The 14,370-nt window shown below is 35.0% G+C and overlaps 1 pseudogene; it reads right to left on the reverse strand.

Annotated features, from left to right (window-relative positions):
• Nucleotides 1-8,951: 8,951 nt before the first annotated feature.
• LOC149186547 (putative methyltransferase PMT6 pseudogene) lies at nt 8,952-13,486 on the reverse strand (annotated as a pseudogene).
• Between the last annotated feature and the right edge of the window lie 884 nt (nt 13,487-14,370).

Here is a 14,370-nt window from a genome sequence, read left to right on the forward strand (position 1 = left end):
ACATCGCAATCAGTGATGAAATAAGTGACACCCTTTCAAAGTTTTAATTGCGATTAAATTCACTGAGATTTGAGCCTCTAGTTTTAAAGTGTCAGGAATGCATTGAAACATTTAGCAAAGGAAATTAGTTGCAAAACAAGAAGAGGGTTGACCTTTTCTCTCTCCTTGAGGCACCCATGTGGCTACACATCAATGGATCTGATAAATGACACTTGGCAACATTTGGTTGATAAGGGACATGGGGTAGCTGGGGTTAGGCTGATGTGACGGTATAGTGGACATGTCACATCTAAATTCGACAGTTTGAGGGGCCAAAATAGGGTGACATGTGTCACCACTCATAAGGTCACACATGGCAGTAATGACATAACATATCGAAGATCAAAGATCAGAGGTTGTAGCTTGTGTGCATCAAAATAAAATCGCTGATTGAAAACCTTCGATTAAGGGGCTCCACAATGAGAGTTGGCCTACGGTCATGAGGAGCGTGAAAGGACCAAGGGTTAAGAAGAAAAGGTGATCGACGAAGTGAAATATGCGCTAAAGTCAAATCGCCGAATGGAATTCATCAATAGAGGATCTTCTATATGAGGGTTGGCACTATCACAAAGAGTTAAAGAACCAATGGTTGGGGCTCAACACATAGGGCTATCGGAGATCGGTGACTAGCGAAACCAGAATGTCGCAAACCCTATGTTAAAACCCAATTGGAAAACATCGATAAGGGGGATCCAATTTTGTGCTAGCGCATGGTCTAGAACAACCTAAAGGACCATGGGAACCTAACCATTTACAAAGGAAAATAGTCCCCGTACAAGAGTCTAAAGGCCCTAACGACTTAGGCCTAAGCACCCAATAGCCACCAATCATATGATGAATAGTTATTCAAAGGGATCAAAGAAAAATAGGCCTAAAAGGATCGATGTTCATTCATAGAGCTTATTATGTGTAAATATTGTGATAGTTATATTCTGTGATATTACATATGGTTGTTTTATGAGGCATGTTACGTTCTGATAACGTGGTAAGGGCTTTAAAAACATAATGGGTCGACAAACGAGGTATTTAATGAAGATATGGGGACTCAGAAAGACTTAATGGCTCATCATGGAGCTCCACTCAGTCATACAATGAAGTATTGTTAGGACAATCTTCGACTCTGCTCTATGACAAGCCACCACAATTGATCGCGACCAACTCTAGAGAGTGGTGAAGTGAGGCAATTAAGGTGAAAGCGACGAGAACCGAATGAGCAACTAGATGGACACATTGTGGCAAAGACTTGGCTTGATCAAGGGCCTTCACAGGAATGAAAGAATGATATTTTCCTCAGTCATCTTTCAGTCTTACTTATTTCTGTTTATTTTGTAATTTATGTTTATTTTGAAGAAAGGAATCAAATCCTTGGCAATCATTTTAGGCAGCAGAGCTATCGCACATTGAGAGAGCTAGTCTATCAGAAAACTAACCCTTGGCTGAGATATTCTATCACTGATTCAAAGTTCGCACTCTCCTTATAAATAGGTAGAATAAACACTTAATAGAGGTTCCAGAATTCTGCAACCGAGGGGTCCAAATTCTGTGATTCCACTTTGGTTCTAATTTCATGTTCATGAGGGACTCGAGTGATGTGTGGAGAAATGTAATGGGTTGTTATATTGGACTCATTTTGAGAATTAATGAAACTCTTTGGTGATTCCAATCATGGATGTAAGAAGTATGTTTTCCCCTTTGTAAATCTCATTTCATGTATGTTTCTCTTCTACTGAAATTATGTAATGAAGTTGTTGGTCTCATTCTCTCATGGTTATATTTATGCTTCTAAGTAGTAGTAGTACCTGTGTTATTTAAATATTTACTTATGTACCTTTAAGAGCAAAAATTTACATATGTTGATCAGTGATAAGTGTATCCATGATTATAGAACATGAAACCTTAATTCACACTTTGCAATTCCTATCATTCCATCTCTTCTGCCTTCCATCCTTATGTCGGAACATTGCTGCTTAGGATTTTGTCTTGTTTACAACCCTATGCATCTATTTCCCTCTTTTCTCTCCTCCTCTTCACCATTACTACAATTTCAATATTAAGCTGCTCATTGTTGTATGTCGACCATCAGAACAAGACTTTCCTCCTTGATATCAGGTCGATTAACCCCCTGTATTTGGATCCATGTATCTGTTTGAGTTCACCTTGATGAAAGACTATTGAACCAAGTCTCATTTATTACCTTTTCAAACTACATGACAATTGGAGTGCAACAGAAATCCCCATTGATAATCTTCTAAAGCACTCCTCTCTTTAAGATGTCCTAGGCACTGGTCTACAATCAATCCAAAGGTTGTCTCTAGGAAGCTTTCTATATCTCCTCAAGCACTTATGCTATAAGTGCTAGAAAATTGACAATATTTTCTATGTCTGAGTTGTAGTTGTGATCTATATGTGTCGAAGTGAGTGATTTATGTCCTATATATATGTAACTGATGTAATCAATGAAAAGAAATATGCAATTTTTGTTATGCAATCTCTCTAGCTCTCTATGTTTTCCAATATAATCATTATTATTATATTTTAGAATTTTAATATGTAATATTTTTCTATATACATATAGCAATGCATATACAGTTATTATATCATTTGTTTTATTGAAGAATGAAATAATAAAAAGATACAGTAAAAATAAATTTTATGTGTGTTTGTTGAACATTCATGCAAATATTAATGGTGATTTAGAAAAATGAATGTGTATTTTACTATATAATTTGTTTTTTTTTCTTGATGAATAAGATAATAACATATAAATTTTATGTGTGTTTGCTTAACATACATGCAAATAATAATATGGGTTTATAAAAATGAGTTGGTTTTAATTGATGTAGTTCGTAGATTTGAAATTTTTTAAGTTAAAATCTTGGGTATTTTTTGACTCTGAAGTTAATGTGAACACATTAAAGGGGATTTTCTCTCGATATTGGAGCTTGAAATTGGAGAACAATAAGGTAATTTTTTCCCAAACTAACATTTAAACATACAAGAAAAAATATCCAACAAAAAATGTTTTGAAAGCTAGGGATAATAATAAAAAATGTGTATAAATAGGCGACACGTGTTTTCAATGAAATACTTGACATATTTAAAGGTCTATCAAATGGTTTTGGAGGAATTATTAAGCAAAATAAAGGACTACGCAAGACAAAGTTAGGAAGAAATGTTAAATCAACTGAAAACAAAGCTCATAATGAAAGGCCTTTAAATGACTTTTTTTTTTCATTTTGAATACCATTAACATTATAAGTTAAGGAATGAAGCTGTAAATATCGGAGGTATCATATTTTAAAACAAGGCGAGCTACAAAGTAGCAAGTCCCTGCCAGTGTACTTGAACTGAACAACGTACTTGAAGTGAACTCTATGTATATGCCACATTGACATGATGGCCAGTGTGTAGCACTCCCTAGAATAGGTTAGTGAAGATGAGCACCACGTTGACATGATGCCCAGTGTGAAGTGAACTCTACGTATATGCCACATTGGCATAATGGCCAGTGTGCAGTGTTTCCAGGAATAGGTTAGTGAAGATGAGCACAAGTGAACTGCTTTCTTTGAAATCACTGCCAAATAGTATGCCTTATTTGAATCCAATGCAAAGTTGATTATTTTCTTTGAATTCAAAGTTGTATTATGGGCATGCAACTCTATGTGTTGAGTTTACGTTTAATTAATTATTATTTATTTTTCCAAAAAGTAAAGGAACGCATGTAAAAATGTACATGTGCATACCGGACGTGTGATTCGGTATTCCTGTTTTATTGCAACTCTAATACTTCATGTTCCATGTTTAGACCCTCGAATATGCAAACAAAAAACAAATTATTAAAATTTATACGTTCTCTCATTTGATTTTCAATCCAGAAAGTTGCCCAACAAGAATGGATGAAACGTGGATTTCCCAACTGTTGGATAGTAAGAAGAAGGACCAGGGCCATATGAAGAGACTCCGACTCACTCATAAGGTTGTCTGTACAGTGGCCTAGACGTATCATATGGAGCGGTAGTAGTGGAGAAAATAAATTTCAGATACAGATCCATTTTGGATGTTCTCTTTCTTGGTTTTATGCTACCTACTACTATTGGACAACACATCGTTGGGCACCACAAGGATGAAAGCGCGTTGCCGAGGTTGTACAACGTTCAGAGAGTGATTCATTGTGAAATATGAAAGCAGAAAAGCTTGAGGGAGGCATGGTAACGAAACCCTCATTTTAAACCTGGCAAAATTTCAACCAAGTTATAGCCTCTGTTCCAAAAAGTAATGGAATCTGCACTTTCGAAATTTTGAAATGCTACTCTGAAAATTTTTCTCTAAATCTCTAATTTCACGAGGATGGAGTGGATTTTTGTTCCAAAATTTTGAACAACATTACCTGATCAGAAAAATAAGATAAACAAGATTCACCAGAAGTAGAGCAACTGAAGTACCCCTTAGCTCCAACCTTGTCGGCACCCTAGACCCTAAAATATGACATCGACTATATTGCTTTACCTCTGCATCATAAGACTTCAACCACCTATACCATCCTTTGCATAACATCTCAAGCAGGACTTAATAGTTGATTTAACAGTGGACCCAACAAATCAAACCAGAAAAGGTAGGGGGAATGAGATTAAGATTGGTGAATTTCTCTTAAGCTAATAGATGTTATCATTGATATTGATCTATGATTCCTACTTATAATGAAGTATTGTTTTATGAAATATTAACCTTAACTTATCAATGATGAACTAAGCTACCATAACAAAGAGATAATAACTATACTTCATTATCAACTATAAACCAGAGAAAGCTACAATCACCTAATTGTATTCATGGAATATAGTTATTACTTCGTATTGCCATTTTAATCCATCATGCTTGTTCATTGAGAAGGCATGTGTGATGTGACTCCTCCACACGCTTTTGGGCCTAAAAATACAATTATGCATTCCAATCAAATTAAACTGTGCAGTTTTGTTGAAACTGTTGGTCAAATTGAGCTACCGAACAAAGATCAATTTCAGATACAAATCAAGTTGCTTGTTGTTTGTTTTGCTGAAATTGTTGATCAAATTGAGATGCAAAGCAAAGACCTATCTTGATGTTTGTAAATACTTGTAAATACATAGAGAATAGGTGCTTTTGTAAAGCTTTGAGGACTTAAATCTATATATCACATTGACAATATGCAAGAAGATAAATCTGATTCTGATTCAAGATGAAAAAAAAAACTAGCATTCATTTACATCACGTTTGGTACCCAAAACTTTATAGGCACAGGTAGAAACCATGGGGATTGTACAAATTTTGTATTTGGAATGCTGCAGCAGTAATACATCATTTTTATATTCCTGTTAAGTCACTCTGTCTATCAATCCGTAAAGTATTTATTGCATGTTACTATAATTATGTGTCACTCATGTCTTTATAGCATGCAATTTGTTGTAATCCATCCGTGAACAGAATCTCTTCGTTTTCACCGTGCCAGGATGACCGTCCAAAAATGTGAACAAAACTGGAACACGAATCTGTGTTTTCGCCGTGCCAGGATGACCGTCCAAAAATCTTTTTCCTTGCTCAATCGCAGAGGAGAGGTACATGTTATTAAAATTAACCTTGTATTACATTTACACTGAGCTCTTAAGACACCTGGCCAAAAATAAAAATTATAAATCTTAGAGAAATTAAACGATGTTAAAAACTTACAAACCAACAAATAAATATTGCAACACAGGGACACATTTACGCCAAGAAATAAATATTACAACATAGAAACACATTTGCATGAACTGCAAATGTCATTTAGAAATGTAGTTCGTCTTATTTTTACTCCTTGGAGAGTCGACCATTTGTTCTTTAGTTTGGGTAGAGAGCATTTGTTCTTTGTTTTGTTCAGTCATAACAAAGCCCAGAGAGCATTTGTTCTTTGTTCTGCTTTGCCATAGCAGACCCCATTTCAACTTCAGAGAAGATGACGGGCTCCAGAGCTTTGAAGAAGAGGAGCAACTAAACAGGTGTATGTCGACGATGTTCATGGTGACCATCTCTAGAAGCCCTTCAGGTGCGTGGCTGCATTTGGTGACAACAACCAAAGTTCGTTCGCCATGCTCGTCCACATACTTGGACCTTTCGACTTAATCGCAGGTGTCAATCTAGCATATTTGTATGGAGTTCATGTAGTTTAGGGTTTCTCTTATTAACTTATTGGATTTAGTATTTGTGAACAAGTTTATAAATCCTTTGTTTATAAATTGTTTTGAAAAAATGCTCAAGCCCTGCTAGGTTTATATGTTTATTAGTCGTTCAGAAAATTGGCTTTGGCCCTCGAATATTTTCAAAGAATTCTAATCCTAATTTCTGTCATTACGAACATTTTTTCTACGTTTATAAATTGTTTTGGAAGAATTTTCAAGCCCTTCTCTATTTATAAATCAATCGTTTAAATTGCTATGTATCTACTGGCTAACAAATCATGATTTTTCATCTGATTTTTAATAACTAAGGACTAACAACTCATGATTTCTCATCTGGTTCTTACGAAAGAAGTACTTTAGCCTGGTTCTTACAAACAGAGAACATAAGTAGTATTTGGTTCTTACAAACAGAGAACATAAGTAGTATTTGGTTCTTACAAACAAAGAACATAAGGAAAAGAAATTTAGAAAGCAGGTATAGGCATACCAAGTAGGCCTTGTCCACTTCCAAACAAGAAATGGTGGAGAAGAGTTTAGTCCTGCCCAAAAGAAAAAGAAATTTGGAAAGAAGGTACAGGCATACCAAGCAATGCATACACAGGTAACAAATTTCACGCCTGGTAAGCTATTGATAATGCATTCAATTGCAATACTGATTACTGATAATATCTGAAAAAATGCAAAATTAATTACTGATTACTAATAATATCTAAAAAACACAAAAAATGTCTAACAAAGAATAATACAGTTTTTTTCACACAACGTGAACAACAGCTCGATGTGGGCATCACAACAACAGGATGTGAGCAGGGTTCAGTGAGTGATCGGACTCCTGACCAATATCAGTTCAGTGAGTGATTGGACTGAGATCACTGAGATCACTTTAGTGAGTGATCTAGCTTCACTGAGTGACCGAGCAGGCTTCATTGTTCGAAAAAATTCCAATAATTTACAAAATTCCATTGAACCGATATAGAATTTTCTGACCCACTGAACTGATATAGATTTTTCTGAATTTTCTCAAGCATCTAGGGAAACATGTCAAGCGTAAAATAGAAGAGAAGACGCGTGGACGAGCCTTCAGAATATTGTGGCCAGAGTCCGTAAATCCGCGTGTACAGAAAACTTTGGTTACAATTTTTTTTGGGTGTACATACGCCTTAGATCTCAACGCAATTCGATTGCAATAGTCCCTGTGAGCCCCTTGGGTAGTGACTAATAAGGTATTGAGGAAAGTATTAACACCTATATACCGAAATAAATGATTTATGTGAACATATATCGAAAGAAAATAAGAATCAATAAATGTGCAAAGTACACTAATAGAATCAAAGTATATATATAGTAATTCATAACTATAACTCCAAAGCTAGCCGTCGTAAACTCAGTAAAAGTATTTAAATAAAAAATTAAAATATAAAAAAATTGTTATTAATAAATATAAATCAAAGTGCCACATTTAACACAATGATATTAGATATTTTCGACAGATGGTAACCATGCCTACATACTTTCACAGGTACACCATAGGGGTTTATGCTCGGACCACTTGTCCACAACGATGATCCAGATGTATGTCTGCTGTTATTTTTCTTGTTAAAGCTAGTAGATGATAGCCTGCCATTTTTCCTGATAAAGCTGATCGAAGGTGGAGCTCACCGCAAGTTAGCTTTCTTGAGAACGTGGAGGTCATCACTGGCTAGCAACAAACCAAAGCTCGTCATTTCACTACCAATGGCATAGGCACCTCGAACCTGCTGAACATGGCATAAGAAACAGATTGTAGATCCTCTTTCTCTTTTATGCGTCAAGGAAGTCGAGGAAAGTCGACAACTTATTTTCAGGTAAATTTCTAAAGTTTTCAAGATTTGTTCTTTGGGTTTGAACATGTAAGAACGATCGAGTTTTGGATTATAGGATTTTCTTCAAGCTTTTGTGAACCCTTGATGTTGTTTTATAACTCAATTTCTGCTTTCAGAGCCACAAAATTTTGCTAAATATGGGATTTTCCTTGGTCTTGGCTTCGATTTCTTCTGTAATTTTTTGTTTTCTCTGGATTTCTAGGACCGTTATGATAATTTCTAAATTAAAGTTTTGAAATTCAAGATTGCAGTAGCATGCAGTCTGGATTGCTGTAAAAAGACCCAAATTGTAGTATCTGTCTGTGCAGGCAGACGTATTACTGTTTGATTTTGCCTTCGTAAGAGTGCCTTAATTTGAAAATCGAGATTTTTTAGAAAGAAAAAAACAACTCAAGATTATTTTGGTGTGAGGCCAATGCTATTGCAGCATTCTGAGAAAATTCGGTGGTGTTTGTGCATACTTTGACTATTTAATTACTTAGTCTCACGTGAATTAGTAGCCTATGCGGCAAAAAAATCATTATACGGGCCAGAAAATATAAAAAAGGTACTTTTGAATGACGCAAGGAAGGCCAGCGATGTCTATTATGATTTCTTATAGCATGCCTTGTGCCTGTCAAATCTGATTCTGTGGACTTGTTTTTCCATTCATTTGTCGTTTGGAGCTCGAATCTTGTACGCGCAGAGAAGAATACAACCATGGATTATGCAACCGGATTTTGTTTCTTCTTTCATCTCTCTACAAGTTATGCAATGTATGTTGTTTAATAACAACATATTCTGAATTGCAATTTACTAGAATATTGGCTCTGAAGTGTGATTGCTTGTTACCTACAGATTAAGAAGGGGTACTTACAGATTAAGAAGAGGGAAGAGTGAGACAGTTTACTTTGTCTCTTGCCATGATGGAAGAAGATGCTCGGCTCGCGCAGACGACTTTGACAGGCATAAGCTGGAAGAAGATGCTTGGCTCGCGTAGACGACTTTGACAGGCATAAGCTGCTCGGTTCCCATAGACGACCTTGACAGGCATTGACAGGAATCCAGTTTGGCAATTGCATCTCCTAGATATGGAAGAAGTTGCTCGGTCCCAACGGAAGGCATCCAGTTTGGCCTTGCATAGTCTATAGAAATTGTAAGTAGCATTAACGAAATAGAGAAGAAAACTGGTCATTCTGTAGCAAAACAATTATGCTACCATTGCTAAAATCCAAATCCTTGTTCACAATTATGCTACCACTATTAAAATCCAAATCCTTGTTCTTTTGAATAAAAGTCAAAAATATATAGTGAATTGAACATTACCTATCGGTTTGTTCTTGTTCTAACTTTCACAGGTAAAAAATAGTACAGAACAATTACTTCTTACTTTCACAGGTAAAACGATAACAATTTTAAATTGCTGCAAGCAACAAGAAGAGTTCAGTATCGAAAGATACCATACTTGTTGCTGCCTAGATAAACGATATGTTTTCCCTTTCATATGTAGATTCCTGCTCACATGTCCTTATCCATGACTGCTATATCGTCTCAGGTGATGACATTGCCGCAAAAAACTCTCGTTTTTCTCTGTTCTTGGGGCGTGAAGCGGGTTGTTCGGGCTATTGTCGTTGCCTTGTTGAAGCAAGGGCACAACGAGTTGTAGCGATATTATATATTCTAAGGTGAGATCAGAGATTGTTATGGTATGAAGATAGAGACCTGGGATTCTCAGCAATAAGGTATTAAACCCAACTCTTGAGATCGCAATGCCACATAAGTGTTGTAAAGGCCCAGATGTCAAAGAGATCCAGACAACAAAAAGGGAGATCCAGACGTCAAAAAGGGAAAGCTAGGAAAGGAAACATATTAAACTTACCATGTATGCCAGTGAAACAGAACTGACATTTAATGTGCTCTGCTAATACTAGCATTAATTCAGCTAGTATTTACTAGTTTGAAAATACAAAATGAATTACTAATTATAACATATGGTTTTGCTCTTCAGCCTCGGGAAGAGGCCAAATGAGAAGGAAAATAAATCTGTATTGAAAACCTTTGGATGGTGAATCGGTCTTTGTCAAGAAACTTTGGTTATATCGTAATCAGTGGAATTAACAAACATATGAACTAATGCTAAGATGGGCATAATCGATTACTATAGTCCCTGGACATTGTTAGATGGCAGGGACTAATAAGATAATGACTTGGTGACCTTGTTCTTGATTGAAAACAAAAGCACATACAAAATGTCGATGGAAAGAATTGGTAACATTCACTTCAATAGTTTAGGCTAATGACTACACCGAGAGGGTGTAAATCAGTGTAATGGTCTATTTTCATCAATTTAAATCACTTTTGTAATCAATTATATTTATAAATATAGTGTTGTATCATTAAATAATATTGTCACATCAATATAAAATAACATTGTATTTACTTGGAAACTCTGTAAATTGTTTCATCTTTTTTAGTTTTTTATTAAATAGATTTATAGGCACCAATAAATCCAACCCCAAAAATAAATTTGTAAGATCTAACTTATCACAGGTTGTTATCAAATGCTAATTTCTCTTGGGATTTTATGTTTAAGTTATACCAAATTTCAATGTGCATTGCCTTTTAATTTGGATGTGCTCACTTTTAAGCGCTTGTGATTTTGATGTTTTTTAGCATCAAGTATCCAATTGTTAGCCCTAATTTTGTCAACAACAAAAATATACAATTTCTGGCAAAAATATTTGTAAGTGTGTGGAAATAAACATCTGTTTCAAAATAAAAAAATTTAGTCTTAGGTTCATTGTAGGGTCAAAGTATTTTTATTAAAGAGTTATTGGGGCGCAAAGCAAAGAAGACAAGTCAACAACCAGTGCGCAAATCATGAGCCCATCGCATGAGTCAATCAAATAGGGCATTAAGCATCATGAAAGAGTCCACATGGAAGGAGAGATACAATGATAGGATCAGTCACTAAGCATCACAAAAGAGCCCACATGGAGGGAGAGATACAGTGCATCATGGAAGGAGAGATACAATGAGAGGATCGAGCATTAAGCATCAAGCCCACACATGGAGGGAGAGACAGTTGCTAACATGAGTAAGACTACTTGCAAATCCATTCGAAACACCAACTCTCCAAATGTTTTATATATTTATATAAGGATTATATTCACCCCGTGCGTGGTATAAACTACCCAAATTTTTATATATCTATACCAGGATTATACTCACCCCGTGCATGTGGCCTTTCAAGAGAGATCAACAATTAGGAACGATCAATCCCAAATGTCCAGTACAAAACTTTAATATGTGGCAATTCTGGAGTACGTCAGTGCCAAATTCAAAGGAAAAGGGTGCCATTTTGAAAGACAACTCGCAATTTTCTAGGAGCAGAATTAGTGATCCAGTTTTGCTGATAGATTTCAAGAAGATTTCGAGAGAATTTCCAAGCATACAATTACACAGATGGAAAAATGTTTGAAGACTAAGAAGACTTTTTCTAATTGAAAACTTTTTATTTTGACATCGAAAACTTTGATTTTTATTGAAACATTCCATTATTGGACTTTGTAATTAATGTTGTGCATGTTGGAATTTTAAAAATTTTATGTAACCTTCATTCATAGTGTGTTTTTAAATTTAAAAAAAAATAGTTTTTTACGGTCAATGTTTATTTGAAAACGTGATTAATATATGTGTTGGCATTAATATCACGCGAACAAGTTCTATCACCGTTGGCATTAATACCTTACTGAAGGACAGATTACAACACCTTTTGGAAAATTAGCATTGCTCTCCTCGGCTTCCAAAACCTTCCAAATTATATACTTTTGCATCGCAGAGAAATTTGGGTGCAATATCTGCCTCTTTTGAGATTATGGTTAAGTCACATCGGATGATGAAAAATTCCATTGGCCAAAGAATGTGATCCACGCCAATCATGAAAAGATCTAATCAAGCCTCTAACATCGATATCAAGTAAAGTATTCCAAGAGTTTGGAGGAATTATATTCAACACCCAAACTAGTTTTGTGCTTAAACCAGTACTAAATCTGCCATAGAAAGAGATAATATCCATTACATTTCGTATATCATATTTACTAACATTAAGTGTACAATATTCATTGACTTCCCTCTATCAAAATGTTGTGTCTATACTAAAATTTTCAGCAATGATCCCTATTTTCTCATGTCATTTAGGGAAGATTGATAAACACTTCGACAATGGAGGAAGTTGTTGAATATACTCTGCTTCTGGACTTAAATTTAGACAATTCCTTAATGGTTTCTTCCATGATTGTTTTGGATCAGGTTCCTGATCACATAAAACTAGGATTTTGTATTTTTCTTTCTCTAGTTGGCATGCCTTATCTCTTGGCTTGAACCAAATTGCTATTTGAACTTGACAAGAAATAATATTCCCACACGTTCAAGTTATCAGACATCAACTTCTCCTATTGATGGAGATAATATTTATCCTTCCCGTAAGTAGGAGGTGCGAAATAAACAAAGTAACCACTAGCTCTCAAAAGGTGATCCACTTCTTTTAGCAGAACACCATCATTTTCATGCCAATCGACACCACAATGTGAATAATGGACCATTTCAAATGAATTGCTTAGATAAGTTAGTTGTGTTGTAACAAGAACTGTAATCATCGCACCAATTCCTTGTTCAAGAGCAAAGTGAATCTGATTTTCGTGCCCATGCTTTGGAGAAAATGACATTGTCTGTATACCTAGTGGAAGTAGATAAGCTGGAAAACTTGCAAAACCACGGCCAACATCAAGAACTTGCACCACTCATGTGGATCGTAAATCCCCTATTCCATTAGTTATCATGTTTCCCAATGTTTGGATTTACTCTGAAGCTCCATGCTTGAAATGAGTACCACCACCTGGGAACCACGATAGTTTAGCTTGCTTATGAACCCAATTTTGCCCACCTTTGGCTTTCTACTAGATTTGAGTGGTCCATATTGCTTCACCACACATAATATTTAATTGTTGGAGATTTTATTGGGATCTTGTATTCTTTCGAAGGGGGTATTAAACAGAAAGGTTGTTCCTCAAGTGGAGAGGACAAATTTCTTTAGAAATTCACTCTTTGAGAATAATTCAAAATTTTCAAAGTGTTGATATACTTTAAATCATGACAAGGAACATACTCAGTATAATTCAATGACCAAACATTCGTTCCTTGTATAGGTATCTTTATCACGTTAGCTTTAAAATTGAGAAACACCTTATTACTTAACCACTGCTTTCCAGTTGAGATCAATGGTGCTTGCATATAGATCACGTGCTTGGTGCCAAATAATGTTCCAACAAAGAAAGTAACTATCATCAATGTGAAATCTAGCATGACCGTCTTCCTTGATTGTACGTCGAACATGGAGGAAAGTGAAAAGCCCATATTTAGATGAAAACTTTAACAAGATGAAACATGTCAGCTAGCCATGTATACACCCATCTTTTCAGTGTTTTTCACCATATCACACACAAATATATCCGACAAATTCAGTTGAGGGCAACTGAATTAGTGAAATCCCTTCAAAATAAGTCAAATGGCCTACAAAATTGCAAAGTTGAAAATACATGGTCATACATTATCAATATATCATAAACCATTAACAATTGAGGAATTTATTAGAAAGTTGTAAGATAATTTTCATTTGAAGTTGGTTAAGGAAGATTATTCTTCCTCTCCAAATTAGTCTTCTACTTTCTTTCTCAAAATAAAAATAAAATGTATTAAGAAATTATAAATATATATATATATATATATATATATATATATATATATATATATATATATATATATATATATATATATATATATATATATATATATATATATATAGATAGATAGATAGATAGATATATCCACACACACACATGAAAGCCAACATTGTTTCCATGTTTATACAAAAAATTCAGGTTGAAAGCTAAGAGTTCTTGGTAGCCTAGATTTTATTTTCCCTATTCTAATCCCATTTTCTTTTTATTCCTCTTTTCTCTTTTGAAAATAATGCAGCTACGGAATTGTCAACAATCTACAGCTGTAATAGGATTCTGCCGATGAATTAGTAGATTGCGACCAAGGCAAACGAAAATTATGGAAAAACAACTCCAATGAACCTTGCAGCTAAAGCAACATGAGAACCTATAAAGAAAAAATCAAAATCAGTAAGATAAAGAATCAAAGGTATGTAAATATTAAGTTATATAATAAAGGTATAACATTTGAATTATGAAATAAATGATGAGTAACCATTGCTACTGCCATACTAAATAATG

The sequence above is a fragment of the Pinus tabuliformis genome, chromosome 3_1, assembly GCF_031772625.1.
Source record: "Pinus tabuliformis cultivar Carrire ecotype Pingquan chromosome 3_1, CPIR1, whole genome shotgun sequence".
In the NCBI taxonomy this organism is placed as follows: Eukaryota; Viridiplantae; Streptophyta; class Pinopsida; order Pinales; family Pinaceae; genus Pinus; species Pinus tabuliformis.